The sequence below is a fragment of the Hoplias malabaricus genome, unplaced genomic scaffold, assembly GCF_029633855.1.
Source record: "Hoplias malabaricus isolate fHopMal1 unplaced genomic scaffold, fHopMal1.hap1 scaffold_342, whole genome shotgun sequence".
NCBI lineage: Eukaryota > Metazoa > Chordata > Actinopteri > Characiformes > Erythrinidae > Hoplias > Hoplias malabaricus.
Genome location: NW_027101116.1, coordinates 1 through 15,226, shown reverse-complemented (window position 1 = coordinate 15,226; position 15,226 = coordinate 1). Strand labels below are relative to the sequence as shown.

Below are 15,226 nucleotides of genomic sequence, written 5' to 3'. Positions count from 1 at the left end.
TGACTGTGGTTACTGCCTTTATAATAGAAGCTTAAGCTAAAAAGCTTACAGCACCTAGTATTCCCAGGCAGTCTCCCATCCAAGTACTAACTAGGCCCAACTCTTCTTCGCTTCCGAGATCAGACGAGATCGGGCTTTCAAGGAGTGGTATGGCCGTAAGCGATCACTGCTGGCTGTAGAAGACTATTTCTATATACTCTTCTAAGAGTAATACTTGTTTTAGAGCTGCCTGTAAACGGTAGACCACCTGACACCTCAAATGAAAATGATTGGCTTTCCAGTTCGTTTTTTTTTGTTGTTGTTTTTTTTTTCTTAAGTTTTCTTCTTCTCTTGTGTTTAAATGACTGTGGTTACTGCCTTTATAATAGAAGCTTAAGCTAAAAAGCTTACAGCACCTAGTATTCCCAGGCAGTCTCCCATCCAAGTACTAACTAGGCCCAACTCTTCTTCGCTTCCGAGATCAGACGAGATCGGGCTTTCAAGGAGTGGTATGGCCGTAAGCGATCACTGCTGGCTGTAGAAGACTATTTCTATATACTCTTCTAAGAGTAATACTTGTTTTAGAGCTGCCTGTAAACGGTAGACCACCTGACACCTCAAATGAAAATGATTGGCTTTCCAGTTCGTTTTTTTTTGTTGTTGTTTTTTTTTTCTTAAGTTTTCTTCTTCTCTTGTGTTTAAATGACTGTGGTTACTGCCTTTATAATAGAAGCTTAAGCTAAAAAGCTTACAGCACCTAGTATTCCCAGGCAGTCTCCCATCCAAGTACTAACTAGGCCCAACTCTTCTTCGCTTCCGAGATCAGACGAGATCGGGCTTTCAAGGAGTGGTATGGCCGTAAGCGATCACTGCTGGCTGTAGAAGACTATTTCTATATACTCTTCTAAGAGTAATACTTGTTTTAGAGCTGCCTGTAAACGGTAGACCACCTGACACCTCAAATGAAAATGATTGGCTTTCCAGTTCGTTTTTTTTTGTTGTTGTTTTTTTTTTCTTAAGTTTTCTTCTTCTCTTGTGTTTAAATGACTGTGGTTACTGCCTTTATAATAGAAGCTTAAGCTAAAAAGCTTACAGCACCTAGTATTCCCAGGCAGTCTCCCATCCAAGTACTAACTAGGCCCAACTCTTCTTCGCTTCCGAGATCAGACGAGATCGGGCTTTCAAGGAGTGGTATGGCCGTAAGCGATCACTGCTGGCTGTAGAAGACTATTTCTATATACTCTTCTAAGAGTAATACTTGTTTTAGAGCTGCCTGTAAACGGTAGACCACCTGACACCTCAAATGAAAATGATTGGCTTTCCAGTTCGTTTTTTTTTGTTGTTGTTTTTTTTTTCTTAAGTTTTCTTCTTCTCTTGTGTTTAAATGACTGTGGTTACTGCCTTTATAATAGAAGCTTAAGCTAAAAAGCTTACAGCACCTAGTATTCCCAGGCAGTCTCCCATCCAAGTACTAACTAGGCCCAACTCTTCTTCGCTTCCGAGATCAGACGAGATCGGGCTTTCAAGGAGTGGTATGGCCGTAAGCGATCACTGCTGGCTGTAGAAGACTATTTCTATATACTCTTCTAAGAGTAATACTTGTTTTAGAGCTGCCTGTAAACGGTAGACCACCTGACACCTCAAATGAAAATGATTGGCTTTCCAGTTCGTTTTTTTTTGTTGTTGTTTTTTTTTTCTTAAGTTTTCTTCTTCTCTTGTGTTTAAATGACTGTGGTTACTGCCTTTATAATAGAAGCTTAAGCTAAAAAGCTTACAGCACCTAGTATTCCCAGGCAGTCTCCCATCCAAGTACTAACTAGGCCCAACTCTTCTTCGCTTCCGAGATCAGACGAGATCGGGCTTTCAAGGAGTGGTATGGCCGTAAGCGATCACTGCTGGCTGTAGAAGACTATTTCTATATACTCTTCTAAGAGTAATACTTGTTTTAGAGCTGCCTGTAAACGGTAGACCACCTGACACCTCAAATGAAAATGATTGGCTTTCCAGTTCGTTTTTTTTGTTGTTGTTGTTTTTTTTTTCTTAAGTTTTCTTCTTCTCTTGTGTTTAAATGACTGTGGTTACTGCCTTTATAATAGAAGCTTAAGCTAAAAAGCTTACAGCACCTAGTATTCCCAGGCAGTCTCCCATCCAAGTACTAACTAGGCCCAACTCTTCTTCGCTTCCGAGATCAGACGAGATCGGGCTTTCAAGGAGTGGTATGGCCGTAAGCGATCACTGCTGGCTGTAGAAGACTATTTCTATATACTCTTCTAAGAGTAATACTTGTTTTAGAGCTGCCTGTAAACGGTAGACCACCTGACACCTCAAATGAAAATGATTGGCTTTCCAGTTCGTTTTTTTTTGTTGTTGTTTTTTTTTTCTTAAGTTTTCTTCTTCTCTTGTGTTTAAATGACTGTGGTTACTGCCTTTATAATAGAAGCTTAAGCTAAAAAGCTTACAGCACCTAGTATTCCCAGGCAGTCTCCCATCCAAGTACTAACTAGGCCCAACTCTTCTTCGCTTCCGAGATCAGACGAGATCGGGCTTTCAAGGAGTGGTATGGCCGTAAGCGATCACTGCTGGCTGTAGAAGACTATTTCTATATACTCTTCTAAGAGTAATACTTGTTTTAGAGCTGCCTGTAAACGGTAGACCACCTGACACCTCAAATGAAAATGATTGGCTTTCCAGTTCGTTTTTTTTTGTTGTTGTTTTTTTTTTCTTAAGTTTTCTTCTTCTCTTGTGTTTAAATGACTGTGGTTACTGCCTTTATAATAGAAGCTTAAGCTAAAAAGCTTACAGCACCTAGTATTCCCAGGCAGTCTCCCATCCAAGTACTAACTAGGCCCAACTCTTCTTCGCTTCCGAGATCAGACGAGATCGGGCTTTCAAGGAGTGGTATGGCCGTAAGCGATCACTGCTGGCTGTAGAAGACTATTTCTATATACTCTTCTAAGAGTAATACTTGTTTTAGAGCTGCCTGTAAACGGTAGACCACCTGACACCTCAAATGAAAATGATTGGCTTTCCAGTTCGTTTTTTTTTGTTGTTGTTTTTTTTTTCTTAAGTTTTCTTCTTCTCTTGTGTTTAAATGACTGTGGTTACTGCCTTTATAATAGAAGCTTAAGCTAAAAAGCTTACAGCACCTAGTATTCCCAGGCAGTCTCCCATCCAAGTACTAACTAGGCCCAACTCTTCTTCGCTTCCGAGATCAGACGAGATCGGGCTTTCAAGGAGTGGTATGGCCGTAAGCGATCACTGCTGGCTGTAGAAGACTATTTCTATATACTCTTCTAAGAGTAATACTTGTTTTAGAGCTGCCTGTAAACGGTAGACCACCTGACACCTCAAATGAAAATGATTGGCTTTCCAGTTCGTTTTTTTTTGTTGTTGTTTTTTTTTTCTTAAGTTTTCTTCTTCTCTTGTGTTTAAATGACTGTGGTTACTGCCTTTATAATAGAAGCTTAAGCTAAAAAGCTTACAGCACCTAGTATTCCCAGGCAGTCTCCCATCCAAGTACTAACTAGGCCCAACTCTTCTTCGCTTCCGAGATCAGACGAGATCGGGCTTTCAAGGAGTGGTATGGCCGTAAGCGATCACTGCTGGCTGTAGAAGACTATTTCTATATACTCTTCTAAGAGTAATACTTGTTTTAGAGCTGCCTGTAAACGGTAGACCACCTGACACCTCAAATGAAAATGATTGGCTTTCCAGTTCGTTTTTTTTTGTTGTTGTTTTTTTTTTCTTAAGTTTTCTTCTTCTCTTGTGTTTAAATGACTGTGGTTACTGCCTTTATAATAGAAGCTTAAGCTAAAAAGCTTACAGCACCTAGTATTCCCAGGCAGTCTCCCATCCAAGTACTAACTAGGCCCAACTCTTCTTCGCTTCCGAGATCAGACGAGATCGGGCTTTCAAGGAGTGGTATGGCCGTAAGCGATCACTGCTGGCTGTAGAAGACTATTTCTATATACTCTTCTAAGAGTAATACTTGTTTTAGAGCTGCCTGTAAACGGTAGACCACCTGACACCTCAAATGAAAATGATTGGCTTTCCAGTTCGTTTTTTTTTGTTGTTGTTTTTTTTTTCTTAAGTTTTCTTCTTCTCTTGTGTTTAAATGACTGTGGTTACTGCCTTTATAATAGAAGCTTAAGCTAAAAAGCTTACAGCACCTAGTATTCCCAGGCAGTCTCCCATCCAAGTACTAACTAGGCCCAACTCTTCTTCGCTTCCGAGATCAGACGAGATCGGGCTTTCAAGGAGTGGTATGGCCGTAAGCGATCACTGCTGGCTGTAGAAGACTATTTCTATATACTCTTCTAAGAGTAATACTTGTTTTAGAGCTGCCTGTAAACGGTAGACCACCTGACACCTCAAATGAAAATGATTGGCTTTCCAGTTCGTTTTTTTTTGTTGTTGTTTTTTTTTTCTTAAGTTTTCTTCTTCTCTTGTGTTTAAATGACTGTGGTTACTGCCTTTATAATAGAAGCTTAAGCTAAAAAGCTTACAGCACCTAGTATTCCCAGGCAGTCTCCCATCCAAGTACTAACTAGGCCCAACTCTTCTTCGCTTCCGAGATCAGACGAGATCGGGCTTTCAAGGAGTGGTATGGCCGTAAGCGATCACTGCTGGCTGTAGAAGACTATTTCTATATACTCTTCTAAGAGTAATACTTGTTTTAGAGCTGCCTGTAAACGGTAGACCACCTGACACCTCAAATGAAAATGATTGGCTTTCCAGTTCGTTTTTTTTTGTTGTTGTTTTTTTTTTCTTAAGTTTTCTTCTTCTCTTGTGTTTAAATGACTGTGGTTACTGCCTTTATAATAGAAGCTTAAGCTAAAAAGCTTACAGCACCTAGTATTCCCAGGCAGTCTCCCATCCAAGTACTAACTAGGCCCAACTCTTCTTCGCTTCCGAGATCAGACGAGATCGGGCTTTCAAGGAGTGGTATGGCCGTAAGCGATCACTGCTGGCTGTAGAAGACTATTTCTATATACTCTTCTAAGAGTAATACTTGTTTTAGAGCTGCCTGTAAACGGTAGACCACCTGACACCTCAAATGAAAATGATTGGCTTTCCAGTTCGTTTTTTTTTGTTGTTGTTTTTTTTTTCTTAAGTTTTCTTCTTCTCTTGTGTTTAAATGACTGTGGTTACTGCCTTTATAATAGAAGCTTAAGCTAAAAAGCTTACAGCACCTAGTATTCCCAGGCAGTCTCCCATCCAAGTACTAACTAGGCCCAACTCTTCTTCGCTTCCGAGATCAGACGAGATCGGGCTTTCAAGGAGTGGTATGGCCGTAAGCGATCACTGCTGGCTGTAGAAGACTATTTCTATATACTCTTCTAAGAGTAATACTTGTTTTAGAGCTGCCTGTAAACGGTAGACCACCTGACACCTCAAATGAAAATGATTGGCTTTCCAGTTCGTTTTTTTTTGTTGTTGTTTTTTTTTTCTTAAGTTTTCTTCTTCTCTTGTGTTTAAATGACTGTGGTTACTGCCTTTATAATAGAAGCTTAAGCTAAAAAGCTTACAGCACCTAGTATTCCCAGGCAGTCTCCCATCCAAGTACTAACTAGGCCCAACTCTTCTTCGCTTCCGAGATCAGACGAGATCGGGCTTTCAAGGAGTGGTATGGCCGTAAGCGATCACTGCTGGCTGTAGAAGACTATTTCTATATACTCTTCTAAGAGTAATACTTGTTTTAGAGCTGCCTGTAAACGGTAGACCACCTGACACCTCAAATGAAAATGATTGGCTTTCCAGTTCGTTTTTTTTTGTTGTTGTTTTTTTTTTCTTAAGTTTTCTTCTTCTCTTGTGTTTAAATGACTGTGGTTACTGCCTTTATAATAGAAGCTTAAGCTAAAAAGCTTACAGCACCTAGTATTCCCAGGCAGTCTCCCATCCAAGTACTAACTAGGCCCAACTCTTCTTCGCTTCCGAGATCAGACGAGATCGGGCTTTCAAGGAGTGGTATGGCCGTAAGCGATCACTGCTGGCTGTAGAAGACTATTTCTATATACTCTTCTAAGAGTAATACTTGTTTTAGAGCTGCCTGTAAACGGTAGACCACCTGACACCTCAAATGAAAATGATTGGCTTTCCAGTTCGTTTTTTTTTGTTGTTGTTTTTTTTTTCTTAAGTTTTCTTCTTCTCTTGTGTTTAAATGACTGTGGTTACTGCCTTTATAATAGAAGCTTAAGCTAAAAAGCTTACAGCACCTAGTATTCCCAGGCAGTCTCCCATCCAAGTACTAACTAGGCCCAACTCTTCTTCGCTTCCGAGATCAGACGAGATCGGGCTTTCAAGGAGTGGTATGGCCGTAAGCGATCACTGCTGGCTGTAGAAGACTATTTCTATATACTCTTCTAAGAGTAATACTTGTTTTAGAGCTGCCTGTAAACGGTAGACCACCTGACACCTCAAATGAAAATGATTGGCTTTCCAGTTCGTTTTTTTTTGTTGTTGTTTTTTTTTTCTTAAGTTTTCTTCTTCTCTTGTGTTTAAATGACTGTGGTTACTGCCTTTATAATAGAAGCTTAAGCTAAAAAGCTTACAGCACCTAGTATTCCCAGGCAGTCTCCCATCCAAGTACTAACTAGGCCCAACTCTTCTTCGCTTCCGAGATCAGACGAGATCGGGCTTTCAAGGAGTGGTATGGCCGTAAGCGATCACTGCTGGCTGTAGAAGACTATTTCTATATACTCTTCTAAGAGTAATACTTGTTTTAGAGCTGCCTGTAAACGGTAGACCACCTGACACCTCAAATGAAAATGATTGGCTTTCCAGTTCGTTTTTTTTTGTTGTTGTTTTTTTTTTCTTAAGTTTTCTTCTTCTCTTGTGTTTAAATGACTGTGGTTACTGCCTTTATAATAGAAGCTTAAGCTAAAAAGCTTACAGCACCTAGTATTCCCAGGCAGTCTCCCATCCAAGTACTAACTAGGCCCAACTCTTCTTCGCTTCCGAGATCAGACGAGATCGGGCTTTCAAGGAGTGGTATGGCCGTAAGCGATCACTGCTGGCTGTAGAAGACTATTTCTATATACTCTTCTAAGAGTAATACTTGTTTTAGAGCTGCCTGTAAACGGTAGACCACCTGACACCTCAAATGAAAATGATTGGCTTTCCAGTTCGTTTTTTTTTGTTGTTGTTTTTTTTTTCTTAAGTTTTCTTCTTCTCTTGTGTTTAAATGACTGTGGTTACTGCCTTTATAATAGAAGCTTAAGCTAAAAAGCTTACAGCACCTAGTATTCCCAGGCAGTCTCCCATCCAAGTACTAACTAGGCCCAACTCTTCTTCGCTTCCGAGATCAGACGAGATCGGGCTTTCAAGGAGTGGTATGGCCGTAAGCGATCACTGCTGGCTGTAGAAGACTATTTCTATATACTCTTCTAAGAGTAATACTTGTTTTAGAGCTGCCTGTAAACGGTAGACCACCTGACACCTCAAATGAAAATGATTGGCTTTCCAGTTCGTTTTTTTTTGTTGTTGTTTTTTTTTTCTTAAGTTTTCTTCTTCTCTTGTGTTTAAATGACTGTGGTTACTGCCTTTATAATAGAAGCTTAAGCTAAAAAGCTTACAGCACCTAGTATTCCCAGGCAGTCTCCCATCCAAGTACTAACTAGGCCCAACTCTTCTTCGCTTCCGAGATCAGACGAGATCGGGCTTTCAAGGAGTGGTATGGCCGTAAGCGATCACTGCTGGCTGTAGAAGACTATTTCTATATACTCTTCTAAGAGTAATACTTGTTTTAGAGCTGCCTGTAAACGGTAGACCACCTGACACCTCAAATGAAAATGATTGGCTTTCCAGTTCGTTTTTTTTTGTTGTTGTTTTTTTTTTCTTAAGTTTTCTTCTTCTCTTGTGTTTAAATGACTGTGGTTACTGCCTTTATAATAGAAGCTTAAGCTAAAAAGCTTACAGCACCTAGTATTCCCAGGCAGTCTCCCATCCAAGTACTAACTAGGCCCAACTCTTCTTCGCTTCCGAGATCAGACGAGATCGGGCTTTCAAGGAGTGGTATGGCCGTAAGCGATCACTGCTGGCTGTAGAAGACTATTTCTATATACTCTTCTAAGAGTAATACTTGTTTTAGAGCTGCCTGTAAACGGTAGACCACCTGACACCTCAAATGAAAATGATTGGCTTTCCAGTTCGTTTTTTTTTGTTGTTGTTTTTTTTTTCTTAAGTTTTCTTCTTCTCTTGTGTTTAAATGACTGTGGTTACTGCCTTTATAATAGAAGCTTAAGCTAAAAAGCTTACAGCACCTAGTATTCCCAGGCAGTCTCCCATCCAAGTACTAACTAGGCCCAACTCTTCTTCGCTTCCGAGATCAGACGAGATCGGGCTTTCAAGGAGTGGTATGGCCGTAAGCGATCACTGCTGGCTGTAGAAGACTATTTCTATATACTCTTCTAAGAGTAATACTTGTTTTAGAGCTGCCTGTAAACGGTAGACCACCTGACACCTCAAATGAAAATGATTGGCTTTCCAGTTCGTTTTTTTTTGTTGTTGTTTTTTTTTTCTTAAGTTTTCTTCTTCTCTTGTGTTTAAATGACTGTGGTTACTGCCTTTATAATAGAAGCTTAAGCTAAAAAGCTTACAGCACCTAGTATTCCCAGGCAGTCTCCCATCCAAGTACTAACTAGGCCCAACTCTTCTTCGCTTCCGAGATCAGACGAGATCGGGCTTTCAAGGAGTGGTATGGCCGTAAGCGATCACTGCTGGCTGTAGAAGACTATTTCTATATACTCTTCTAAGAGTAATACTTGTTTTAGAGCTGCCTGTAAACGGTAGACCACCTGACACCTCAAATGAAAATGATTGGCTTTCCAGTTCGTTTTTTTTTGTTGTTGTTTTTTTTTTCTTAAGTTTTCTTCTTCTCTTGTGTTTAAATGACTGTGGTTACTGCCTTTATAATAGAAGCTTAAGCTAAAAAGCTTACAGCACCTAGTATTCCCAGGCAGTCTCCCATCCAAGTACTAACTAGGCCCAACTCTTCTTCGCTTCCGAGATCAGACGAGATCGGGCTTTCAAGGAGTGGTATGGCCGTAAGCGATCACTGCTGGCTGTAGAAGACTATTTCTATATACTCTTCTAAGAGTAATACTTGTTTTAGAGCTGCCTGTAAACGGTAGACCACCTGACACCTCAAATGAAAATGATTGGCTTTCCAGTTCGTTTTTTTTTGTTGTTGTTTTTTTTTTCTTAAGTTTTCTTCTTCTCTTGTGTTTAAATGACTGTGGTTACTGCCTTTATAATAGAAGCTTAAGCTAAAAAGCTTACAGCACCTAGTATTCCCAGGCAGTCTCCCATCCAAGTACTAACTAGGCCCAACTCTTCTTCGCTTCCGAGATCAGACGAGATCGGGCTTTCAAGGAGTGGTATGGCCGTAAGCGATCACTGCTGGCTGTAGAAGACTATTTCTATATACTCTTCTAAGAGTAATACTTGTTTTAGAGCTGCCTGTAAACGGTAGACCACCTGACACCTCAAATGAAAATGATTGGCTTTCCAGTTCGTTTTTTTTTGTTGTTGTTTTTTTTTTCTTAAGTTTTCTTCTTCTCTTGTGTTTAAATGACTGTGGTTACTGCCTTTATAATAGAAGCTTAAGCTAAAAAGCTTACAGCACCTAGTATTCCCAGGCAGTCTCCCATCCAAGTACTAACTAGGCCCAACTCTTCTTCGCTTCCGAGATCAGACGAGATCGGGCTTTCAAGGAGTGGTATGGCCGTAAGCGATCACTGCTGGCTGTAGAAGACTATTTCTATATACTCTTCTAAGAGTAATACTTGTTTTAGAGCTGCCTGTAAACGGTAGACCACCTGACACCTCAAATGAAAATGATTGGCTTTCCAGTTCGTTTTTTTTTGTTGTTGTTTTTTTTTTCTTAAGTTTTCTTCTTCTCTTGTGTTTAAATGACTGTGGTTACTGCCTTTATAATAGAAGCTTAAGCTAAAAAGCTTACAGCACCTAGTATTCCCAGGCAGTCTCCCATCCAAGTACTAACTAGGCCCAACTCTTCTTCGCTTCCGAGATCAGACGAGATCGGGCTTTCAAGGAGTGGTATGGCCGTAAGCGATCACTGCTGGCTGTAGAAGACTATTTCTATATACTCTTCTAAGAGTAATACTTGTTTTAGAGCTGCCTGTAAACGGTAGACCACCTGACACCTCAAATGAAAATGATTGGCTTTCCAGTTCGTTTTTTTTTGTTGTTGTTTTTTTTTTCTTAAGTTTTCTTCTTCTCTTGTGTTTAAATGACTGTGGTTACTGCCTTTATAATAGAAGCTTAAGCTAAAAAGCTTACAGCACCTAGTATTCCCAGGCAGTCTCCCATCCAAGTACTAACTAGGCCCAACTCTTCTTCGCTTCCGAGATCAGACGAGATCGGGCTTTCAAGGAGTGGTATGGCCGTAAGCGATCACTGCTGGCTGTAGAAGACTATTTCTATATACTCTTCTAAGAGTAATACTTGTTTTAGAGCTGCCTGTAAACGGTAGACCACCTGACACCTCAAATGAAAATGATTGGCTTTCCAGTTCGTTTTTTTTTGTTGTTGTTTTTTTTTTCTTAAGTTTTCTTCTTCTCTTGTGTTTAAATGACTGTGGTTACTGCCTTTATAATAGAAGCTTAAGCTAAAAAGCTTACAGCACCTAGTATTCCCAGGCAGTCTCCCATCCAAGTACTAACTAGGCCCAACTCTTCTTCGCTTCCGAGATCAGACGAGATCGGGCTTTCAAGGAGTGGTATGGCCGTAAGCGATCACTGCTGGCTGTAGAAGACTATTTCTATATACTCTTCTAAGAGTAATACTTGTTTTAGAGCTGCCTGTAAACGGTAGACCACCTGACACCTCAAATGAAAATGATTGGCTTTCCAGTTCGTTTTTTTTTGTTGTTGTTTTTTTTTTCTTAAGTTTTCTTCTTCTCTTGTGTTTAAATGACTGTGGTTACTGCCTTTATAATAGAAGCTTAAGCTAAAAAGCTTACAGCACCTAGTATTCCCAGGCAGTCTCCCATCCAAGTACTAACTAGGCCCAACTCTTCTTCGCTTCCGAGATCAGACGAGATCGGGCTTTCAAGGAGTGGTATGGCCGTAAGCGATCACTGCTGGCTGTAGAAGACTATTTCTATATACTCTTCTAAGAGTAATACTTGTTTTAGAGCTGCCTGTAAACGGTAGACCACCTGACACCTCAAATGAAAATGATTGGCTTTCCAGTTCGTTTTTTTTTGTTGTTGTTTTTTTTTTCTTAAGTTTTCTTCTTCTCTTGTGTTTAAATGACTGTGGTTACTGCCTTTATAATAGAAGCTTAAGCTAAAAAGCTTACAGCACCTAGTATTCCCAGGCAGTCTCCCATCCAAGTACTAACTAGGCCCAACTCTTCTTCGCTTCCGAGATCAGACGAGATCGGGCTTTCAAGGAGTGGTATGGCCGTAAGCGATCACTGCTGGCTGTAGAAGACTATTTCTATATACTCTTCTAAGAGTAATACTTGTTTTAGAGCTGCCTGTAAACGGTAGACCACCTGACACCTCAAATGAAAATGATTGGCTTTCCAGTTCGTTTTTTTTTGTTGTTGTTTTTTTTTTCTTAAGTTTTCTTCTTCTCTTGTGTTTAAATGACTGTGGTTACTGCCTTTATAATAGAAGCTTAAGCTAAAAAGCTTACAGCACCTAGTATTCCCAGGCAGTCTCCCATCCAAGTACTAACTAGGCCCAACTCTTCTTCGCTTCCGAGATCAGACGAGATCGGGCTTTCAAGGAGTGGTATGGCCGTAAGCGATCACTGCTGGCTGTAGAAGACTATTTCTATATACTCTTCTAAGAGTAATACTTGTTTTAGAGCTGCCTGTAAACGGTAGACCACCTGACACCTCAAATGAAAATGATTGGCTTTCCAGTTCGTTTTTTTTTGTTGTTGTTTTTTTTTTCTTAAGTTTTCTTCTTCTCTTGTGTTTAAATGACTGTGGTTACTGCCTTTATAATAGAAGCTTAAGCTAAAAAGCTTACAGCACCTAGTATTCCCAGGCAGTCTCCCATCCAAGTACTAACTAGGCCCAACTCTTCTTCGCTTCCGAGATCAGACGAGATCGGGCTTTCAAGGAGTGGTATGGCCGTAAGCGATCACTGCTGGCTGTAGAAGACTATTTCTATATACTCTTCTAAGAGTAATACTTGTTTTAGAGCTGCCTGTAAACGGTAGACCACCTGACACCTCAAATGAAAATGATTGGCTTTCCAGTTCGTTTTTTTTTGTTGTTGTTTTTTTTTTCTTAAGTTTTCTTCTTCTCTTGTGTTTAAATGACTGTGGTTACTGCCTTTATAATAGAAGCTTAAGCTAAAAAGCTTACAGCACCTAGTATTCCCAGGCAGTCTCCCATCCAAGTACTAACTAGGCCCAACTCTTCTTCGCTTCCGAGATCAGACGAGATCGGGCTTTCAAGGAGTGGTATGGCCGTAAGCGATCACTGCTGGCTGTAGAAGACTATTTCTATATACTCTTCTAAGAGTAATACTTGTTTTAGAGCTGCCTGTAAACGGTAGACCACCTGACACCTCAAATGAAAATGATTGGCTTTCCAGTTCGTTTTTTTTTGTTGTTGTTTTTTTTTTCTTAAGTTTTCTTCTTCTCTTGTGTTTAAATGACTGTGGTTACTGCCTTTATAATAGAAGCTTAAGCTAAAAAGCTTACAGCACCTAGTATTCCCAGGCAGTCTCCCATCCAAGTACTAACTAGGCCCAACTCTTCTTCGCTTCCGAGATCAGACGAGATCGGGCTTTCAAGGAGTGGTATGGCCGTAAGCGATCACTGCTGGCTGTAGAAGACTATTTCTATATACTCTTCTAAGAGTAATACTTGTTTTAGAGCTGCCTGTAAACGGTAGACCACCTGACACCTCAAATGAAAATGATTGGCTTTCCAGTTCGTTTTTTTTTGTTGTTGTTTTTTTTTTCTTAAGTTTTCTTCTTCTCTTGTGTTTAAATGACTGTGGTTACTGCCTTTATAATAGAAGCTTAAGCTAAAAAGCTTACAGCACCTAGTATTCCCAGGCAGTCTCCCATCCAAGTACTAACTAGGCCCAACTCTTCTTCGCTTCCGAGATCAGACGAGATCGGGCTTTCAAGGAGTGGTATGGCCGTAAGCGATCACTGCTGGCTGTAGAAGACTATTTCTATATACTCTTCTAAGAGTAATACTTGTTTTAGAGCTGCCTGTAAACGGTAGACCACCTGACACCTCAAATGAAAATGATTGGCTTTCCAGTTCGTTTTTTTTTGTTGTTGTTTTTTTTTTCTTAAGTTTTCTTCTTCTCTTGTGTTTAAATGACTGTGGTTACTGCCTTTATAATAGAAGCTTAAGCTAAAAAGCTTACAGCACCTAGTATTCCCAGGCAGTCTCCCATCCAAGTACTAACTAGGCCCAACTCTTCTTCGCTTCCGAGATCAGACGAGATCGGGCTTTCAAGGAGTGGTATGGCCGTAAGCGATCACTGCTGGCTGTAGAAGACTATTTCTATATACTCTTCTAAGAGTAATACTTGTTTTAGAGCTGCCTGTAAACGGTAGACCACCTGACACCTCAAATGAAAATGATTGGCTTTCCAGTTCGTTTTTTTTTGTTGTTGTTTTTTTTTTCTTAAGTTTTCTTCTTCTCTTGTGTTTAAATGACTGTGGTTACTGCCTTTATAATAGAAGCTTAAGCTAAAAAGCTTACAGCACCTAGTATTCCCAGGCAGTCTCCCATCCAAGTACTAACTAGGCCCAACTCTTCTTCGCTTCCGAGATCAGACGAGATCGGGCTTTCAAGGAGTGGTATGGCCGTAAGCGATCACTGCTGGCTGTAGAAGACTATTTCTATATACTCTTCTAAGAGTAATACTTGTTTTAGAGCTGCCTGTAAACGGTAGACCACCTGACACCTCAAATGAAAATGATTGGCTTTCCAGTTCGTTTTTTTTTGTTGTTGTTTTTTTTTTCTTAAGTTTTCTTCTTCTCTTGTGTTTAAATGACTGTGGTTACTGCCTTTATAATAGAAGCTTAAGCTAAAAAGCTTACAGCACCTAGTATTCCCAGGCAGTCTCCCATCCAAGTACTAACTAGGCCCAACTCTTCTTCGCTTCCGAGATCAGACGAGATCGGGCTTTCAAGGAGTGGTATGGCCGTAAGCGATCACTGCTGGCTGTAGAAGACTATTTCTATATACTCTTCTAAGAGTAATACTTGTTTTAGAGCTGCCTGTAAACGGTAGACCACCTGACACCTCAAATGAAAATGATTGGCTTTCCAGTTCGTTTTTTTTTGTTGTTGTTTTTTTTTTCTTAAGTTTTCTTCTTCTCTTGTGTTTAAATGACTGTGGTTACTGCCTTTATAATAGAAGCTTAAGCTAAAAAGCTTACAGCACCTAGTATTCCCAGGCAGTCTCCCATCCAAGTACTAACTAGGCCCAACTCTTCTTCGCTTCCGAGATCAGACGAGATCGGGCTTTCAAGGAGTGGTATGGCCGTAAGCGATCACTGCTGGCTGTAGAAGACTATTTCTATATACTCTTCTAAGAGTAATACTTGTTTTAGAGCTGCCTGTAAACGGTAGACCACCTGACACCTCAAATGAAAATGATTGGCTTTCCAGTTCGTTTTTTTTTGTTGTTGTTTTTTTTTTCTTAAGTTTTCTTCTTCTCTTGTGTTTAAATGACTGTGGTTACTGCCTTTATAATAGAAGCTTAAGCTAAAAAGCTTACAGCACCTAGTATTCCCAGGCAGTCTCCCATCCAAGTACTAACTAGGCCCAACTCTTCTTCGCTTCCGAGATCAGACGAGATCGGGCTTTCAAGGAGTGGTATGGCCGTAAGCGATCACTGCTGGCTGTAGAAGACTATTTCTATATACTCTTCTAAGAGTAATACTTGTTTTAGAGCTGCCTGTAAACGGTAGACCACCTGACACCTCAAATGAAAATGATTGGCTTTCCAGTTCGTTTTTTTTTGTTGTTGTTTTTTTTTTCTTAAGTTTTCTTCTTCTCTTGTGTTTAAATGACTGTGGTTACTGCCTTTATAATAGAAGCTTAAGCTAAAAAGCTTACAGCACCTAGTATTCCCAGGCAGTCTCCCATCCAAGTACTAACTAGGCCCAACTCTTCTTCGCTTCCGAGATCAGACGAGATCGGGCTTTCAAGGAGTGGTATGGCCGTAAGCGATCACTGCTGGCTGTAGAAGACTATTTCTATATACTCTAATCTGATAGAGTAATACTT

At 40.2% G+C, this 15,226-nt stretch overlaps 45 non-coding genes across 45 annotated transcripts; all 45 read right to left on the bottom strand.

The window, feature by feature from the left end:
- Nucleotides 1–42: 42 nt before the first annotated feature.
- LOC136684737 (5S ribosomal RNA) lies at nt 43–161 on the bottom strand. Its single transcript, XR_010799839.1, has one exon. It is a non-coding gene; the product is annotated as a 5S ribosomal RNA (ribosomal RNA).
- Nucleotides 162–383: 222 nt separating this feature from the next.
- Nucleotides 384–502, bottom strand: LOC136684736 (5S ribosomal RNA). The gene has a single exon (XR_010799838.1). It is a non-coding gene; the product is annotated as a 5S ribosomal RNA (ribosomal RNA).
- A 222-nt stretch (nt 503–724) lies between these two features.
- LOC136684735 (5S ribosomal RNA) lies at nt 725–843 on the bottom strand. The gene has a single exon (XR_010799837.1). It is a non-coding gene; the product is annotated as a 5S ribosomal RNA (ribosomal RNA).
- A 222-nt stretch (nt 844–1,065) lies between these two features.
- Nucleotides 1,066–1,184, bottom strand: LOC136684734 (5S ribosomal RNA). The gene has a single exon (XR_010799836.1). It is a non-coding gene; the product is annotated as a 5S ribosomal RNA (ribosomal RNA).
- A 222-nt stretch (nt 1,185–1,406) lies between these two features.
- LOC136684733 (5S ribosomal RNA) lies at nt 1,407–1,525 on the bottom strand. Its single transcript, XR_010799835.1, has one exon. It is a non-coding gene; the product is annotated as a 5S ribosomal RNA (ribosomal RNA).
- A 222-nt stretch (nt 1,526–1,747) lies between these two features.
- On the bottom strand, nt 1,748–1,866 carry LOC136684732 (5S ribosomal RNA). Its single transcript, XR_010799834.1, has one exon. It is a non-coding gene; the product is annotated as a 5S ribosomal RNA (ribosomal RNA).
- A 224-nt stretch (nt 1,867–2,090) lies between these two features.
- LOC136684731 (5S ribosomal RNA) lies at nt 2,091–2,209 on the bottom strand. The gene has a single exon (XR_010799833.1). It is a non-coding gene; the product is annotated as a 5S ribosomal RNA (ribosomal RNA).
- Nucleotides 2,210–2,431: 222 nt separating this feature from the next.
- LOC136684730 (5S ribosomal RNA) lies at nt 2,432–2,550 on the bottom strand. Its single transcript, XR_010799832.1, has one exon. It is a non-coding gene; the product is annotated as a 5S ribosomal RNA (ribosomal RNA).
- Nucleotides 2,551–2,772: 222 nt separating this feature from the next.
- LOC136684729 (5S ribosomal RNA) lies at nt 2,773–2,891 on the bottom strand. The gene has a single exon (XR_010799831.1). It is a non-coding gene; the product is annotated as a 5S ribosomal RNA (ribosomal RNA).
- A 222-nt stretch (nt 2,892–3,113) lies between these two features.
- On the bottom strand, nt 3,114–3,232 carry LOC136684728 (5S ribosomal RNA). Its single transcript, XR_010799830.1, has one exon. It is a non-coding gene; the product is annotated as a 5S ribosomal RNA (ribosomal RNA).
- A 222-nt stretch (nt 3,233–3,454) lies between these two features.
- LOC136684726 (5S ribosomal RNA) lies at nt 3,455–3,573 on the bottom strand. The gene has a single exon (XR_010799828.1). It is a non-coding gene; the product is annotated as a 5S ribosomal RNA (ribosomal RNA).
- A 222-nt stretch (nt 3,574–3,795) lies between these two features.
- Nucleotides 3,796–3,914, bottom strand: LOC136684724 (5S ribosomal RNA). Its single transcript, XR_010799827.1, has one exon. It is a non-coding gene; the product is annotated as a 5S ribosomal RNA (ribosomal RNA).
- Nucleotides 3,915–4,136: 222 nt separating this feature from the next.
- LOC136684723 (5S ribosomal RNA) lies at nt 4,137–4,255 on the bottom strand. The gene has a single exon (XR_010799826.1). It is a non-coding gene; the product is annotated as a 5S ribosomal RNA (ribosomal RNA).
- Nucleotides 4,256–4,477: 222 nt separating this feature from the next.
- Nucleotides 4,478–4,596, bottom strand: LOC136684722 (5S ribosomal RNA). The gene has a single exon (XR_010799825.1). It is a non-coding gene; the product is annotated as a 5S ribosomal RNA (ribosomal RNA).
- Nucleotides 4,597–4,818: 222 nt separating this feature from the next.
- On the bottom strand, nt 4,819–4,937 carry LOC136684721 (5S ribosomal RNA). Its single transcript, XR_010799824.1, has one exon. It is a non-coding gene; the product is annotated as a 5S ribosomal RNA (ribosomal RNA).
- A 222-nt stretch (nt 4,938–5,159) lies between these two features.
- On the bottom strand, nt 5,160–5,278 carry LOC136684720 (5S ribosomal RNA). The gene has a single exon (XR_010799823.1). It is a non-coding gene; the product is annotated as a 5S ribosomal RNA (ribosomal RNA).
- Nucleotides 5,279–5,500: 222 nt separating this feature from the next.
- LOC136684719 (5S ribosomal RNA) lies at nt 5,501–5,619 on the bottom strand. The gene has a single exon (XR_010799822.1). It is a non-coding gene; the product is annotated as a 5S ribosomal RNA (ribosomal RNA).
- A 222-nt stretch (nt 5,620–5,841) lies between these two features.
- Nucleotides 5,842–5,960, bottom strand: LOC136684718 (5S ribosomal RNA). The gene has a single exon (XR_010799821.1). It is a non-coding gene; the product is annotated as a 5S ribosomal RNA (ribosomal RNA).
- Nucleotides 5,961–6,182: 222 nt separating this feature from the next.
- LOC136684717 (5S ribosomal RNA) lies at nt 6,183–6,301 on the bottom strand. Its single transcript, XR_010799820.1, has one exon. It is a non-coding gene; the product is annotated as a 5S ribosomal RNA (ribosomal RNA).
- A 222-nt stretch (nt 6,302–6,523) lies between these two features.
- LOC136684716 (5S ribosomal RNA) lies at nt 6,524–6,642 on the bottom strand. The gene has a single exon (XR_010799819.1). It is a non-coding gene; the product is annotated as a 5S ribosomal RNA (ribosomal RNA).
- Nucleotides 6,643–6,864: 222 nt separating this feature from the next.
- LOC136684714 (5S ribosomal RNA) lies at nt 6,865–6,983 on the bottom strand. Its single transcript, XR_010799817.1, has one exon. It is a non-coding gene; the product is annotated as a 5S ribosomal RNA (ribosomal RNA).
- A 222-nt stretch (nt 6,984–7,205) lies between these two features.
- LOC136684713 (5S ribosomal RNA) lies at nt 7,206–7,324 on the bottom strand. Its single transcript, XR_010799816.1, has one exon. It is a non-coding gene; the product is annotated as a 5S ribosomal RNA (ribosomal RNA).
- Nucleotides 7,325–7,546: 222 nt separating this feature from the next.
- On the bottom strand, nt 7,547–7,665 carry LOC136684712 (5S ribosomal RNA). The gene has a single exon (XR_010799815.1). It is a non-coding gene; the product is annotated as a 5S ribosomal RNA (ribosomal RNA).
- Nucleotides 7,666–7,887: 222 nt separating this feature from the next.
- On the bottom strand, nt 7,888–8,006 carry LOC136684711 (5S ribosomal RNA). The gene has a single exon (XR_010799814.1). It is a non-coding gene; the product is annotated as a 5S ribosomal RNA (ribosomal RNA).
- A 222-nt stretch (nt 8,007–8,228) lies between these two features.
- On the bottom strand, nt 8,229–8,347 carry LOC136684710 (5S ribosomal RNA). The gene has a single exon (XR_010799813.1). It is a non-coding gene; the product is annotated as a 5S ribosomal RNA (ribosomal RNA).
- A 222-nt stretch (nt 8,348–8,569) lies between these two features.
- Nucleotides 8,570–8,688, bottom strand: LOC136684708 (5S ribosomal RNA). The gene has a single exon (XR_010799812.1). It is a non-coding gene; the product is annotated as a 5S ribosomal RNA (ribosomal RNA).
- A 222-nt stretch (nt 8,689–8,910) lies between these two features.
- On the bottom strand, nt 8,911–9,029 carry LOC136684707 (5S ribosomal RNA). Its single transcript, XR_010799811.1, has one exon. It is a non-coding gene; the product is annotated as a 5S ribosomal RNA (ribosomal RNA).
- A 222-nt stretch (nt 9,030–9,251) lies between these two features.
- On the bottom strand, nt 9,252–9,370 carry LOC136684706 (5S ribosomal RNA). The gene has a single exon (XR_010799810.1). It is a non-coding gene; the product is annotated as a 5S ribosomal RNA (ribosomal RNA).
- A 222-nt stretch (nt 9,371–9,592) lies between these two features.
- On the bottom strand, nt 9,593–9,711 carry LOC136684705 (5S ribosomal RNA). Its single transcript, XR_010799809.1, has one exon. It is a non-coding gene; the product is annotated as a 5S ribosomal RNA (ribosomal RNA).
- A 222-nt stretch (nt 9,712–9,933) lies between these two features.
- On the bottom strand, nt 9,934–10,052 carry LOC136684704 (5S ribosomal RNA). The gene has a single exon (XR_010799808.1). It is a non-coding gene; the product is annotated as a 5S ribosomal RNA (ribosomal RNA).
- Nucleotides 10,053–10,274: 222 nt separating this feature from the next.
- LOC136684702 (5S ribosomal RNA) lies at nt 10,275–10,393 on the bottom strand. The gene has a single exon (XR_010799806.1). It is a non-coding gene; the product is annotated as a 5S ribosomal RNA (ribosomal RNA).
- Nucleotides 10,394–10,615: 222 nt separating this feature from the next.
- Nucleotides 10,616–10,734, bottom strand: LOC136684701 (5S ribosomal RNA). Its single transcript, XR_010799805.1, has one exon. It is a non-coding gene; the product is annotated as a 5S ribosomal RNA (ribosomal RNA).
- A 222-nt stretch (nt 10,735–10,956) lies between these two features.
- LOC136684700 (5S ribosomal RNA) lies at nt 10,957–11,075 on the bottom strand. The gene has a single exon (XR_010799804.1). It is a non-coding gene; the product is annotated as a 5S ribosomal RNA (ribosomal RNA).
- A 222-nt stretch (nt 11,076–11,297) lies between these two features.
- LOC136684699 (5S ribosomal RNA) lies at nt 11,298–11,416 on the bottom strand. The gene has a single exon (XR_010799803.1). It is a non-coding gene; the product is annotated as a 5S ribosomal RNA (ribosomal RNA).
- Nucleotides 11,417–11,638: 222 nt separating this feature from the next.
- On the bottom strand, nt 11,639–11,757 carry LOC136684698 (5S ribosomal RNA). Its single transcript, XR_010799802.1, has one exon. It is a non-coding gene; the product is annotated as a 5S ribosomal RNA (ribosomal RNA).
- Nucleotides 11,758–11,979: 222 nt separating this feature from the next.
- Nucleotides 11,980–12,098, bottom strand: LOC136684697 (5S ribosomal RNA). The gene has a single exon (XR_010799801.1). It is a non-coding gene; the product is annotated as a 5S ribosomal RNA (ribosomal RNA).
- Nucleotides 12,099–12,320: 222 nt separating this feature from the next.
- Nucleotides 12,321–12,439, bottom strand: LOC136684689 (5S ribosomal RNA). The gene has a single exon (XR_010799795.1). It is a non-coding gene; the product is annotated as a 5S ribosomal RNA (ribosomal RNA).
- A 222-nt stretch (nt 12,440–12,661) lies between these two features.
- On the bottom strand, nt 12,662–12,780 carry LOC136684678 (5S ribosomal RNA). Its single transcript, XR_010799784.1, has one exon. It is a non-coding gene; the product is annotated as a 5S ribosomal RNA (ribosomal RNA).
- A 222-nt stretch (nt 12,781–13,002) lies between these two features.
- Nucleotides 13,003–13,121, bottom strand: LOC136684667 (5S ribosomal RNA). Its single transcript, XR_010799773.1, has one exon. It is a non-coding gene; the product is annotated as a 5S ribosomal RNA (ribosomal RNA).
- Nucleotides 13,122–13,343: 222 nt separating this feature from the next.
- On the bottom strand, nt 13,344–13,462 carry LOC136684656 (5S ribosomal RNA). The gene has a single exon (XR_010799762.1). It is a non-coding gene; the product is annotated as a 5S ribosomal RNA (ribosomal RNA).
- A 222-nt stretch (nt 13,463–13,684) lies between these two features.
- Nucleotides 13,685–13,803, bottom strand: LOC136684738 (5S ribosomal RNA). The gene has a single exon (XR_010799840.1). It is a non-coding gene; the product is annotated as a 5S ribosomal RNA (ribosomal RNA).
- Nucleotides 13,804–14,025: 222 nt separating this feature from the next.
- Nucleotides 14,026–14,144, bottom strand: LOC136684727 (5S ribosomal RNA). Its single transcript, XR_010799829.1, has one exon. It is a non-coding gene; the product is annotated as a 5S ribosomal RNA (ribosomal RNA).
- Nucleotides 14,145–14,366: 222 nt separating this feature from the next.
- Nucleotides 14,367–14,485, bottom strand: LOC136684715 (5S ribosomal RNA). The gene has a single exon (XR_010799818.1). It is a non-coding gene; the product is annotated as a 5S ribosomal RNA (ribosomal RNA).
- Nucleotides 14,486–14,707: 222 nt separating this feature from the next.
- LOC136684703 (5S ribosomal RNA) lies at nt 14,708–14,826 on the bottom strand. The gene has a single exon (XR_010799807.1). It is a non-coding gene; the product is annotated as a 5S ribosomal RNA (ribosomal RNA).
- Nucleotides 14,827–15,048: 222 nt separating this feature from the next.
- LOC136684650 (5S ribosomal RNA) lies at nt 15,049–15,167 on the bottom strand. The gene has a single exon (XR_010799756.1). It is a non-coding gene; the product is annotated as a 5S ribosomal RNA (ribosomal RNA).
- Between the last annotated feature and the right edge of the window lie 59 nt (nt 15,168–15,226).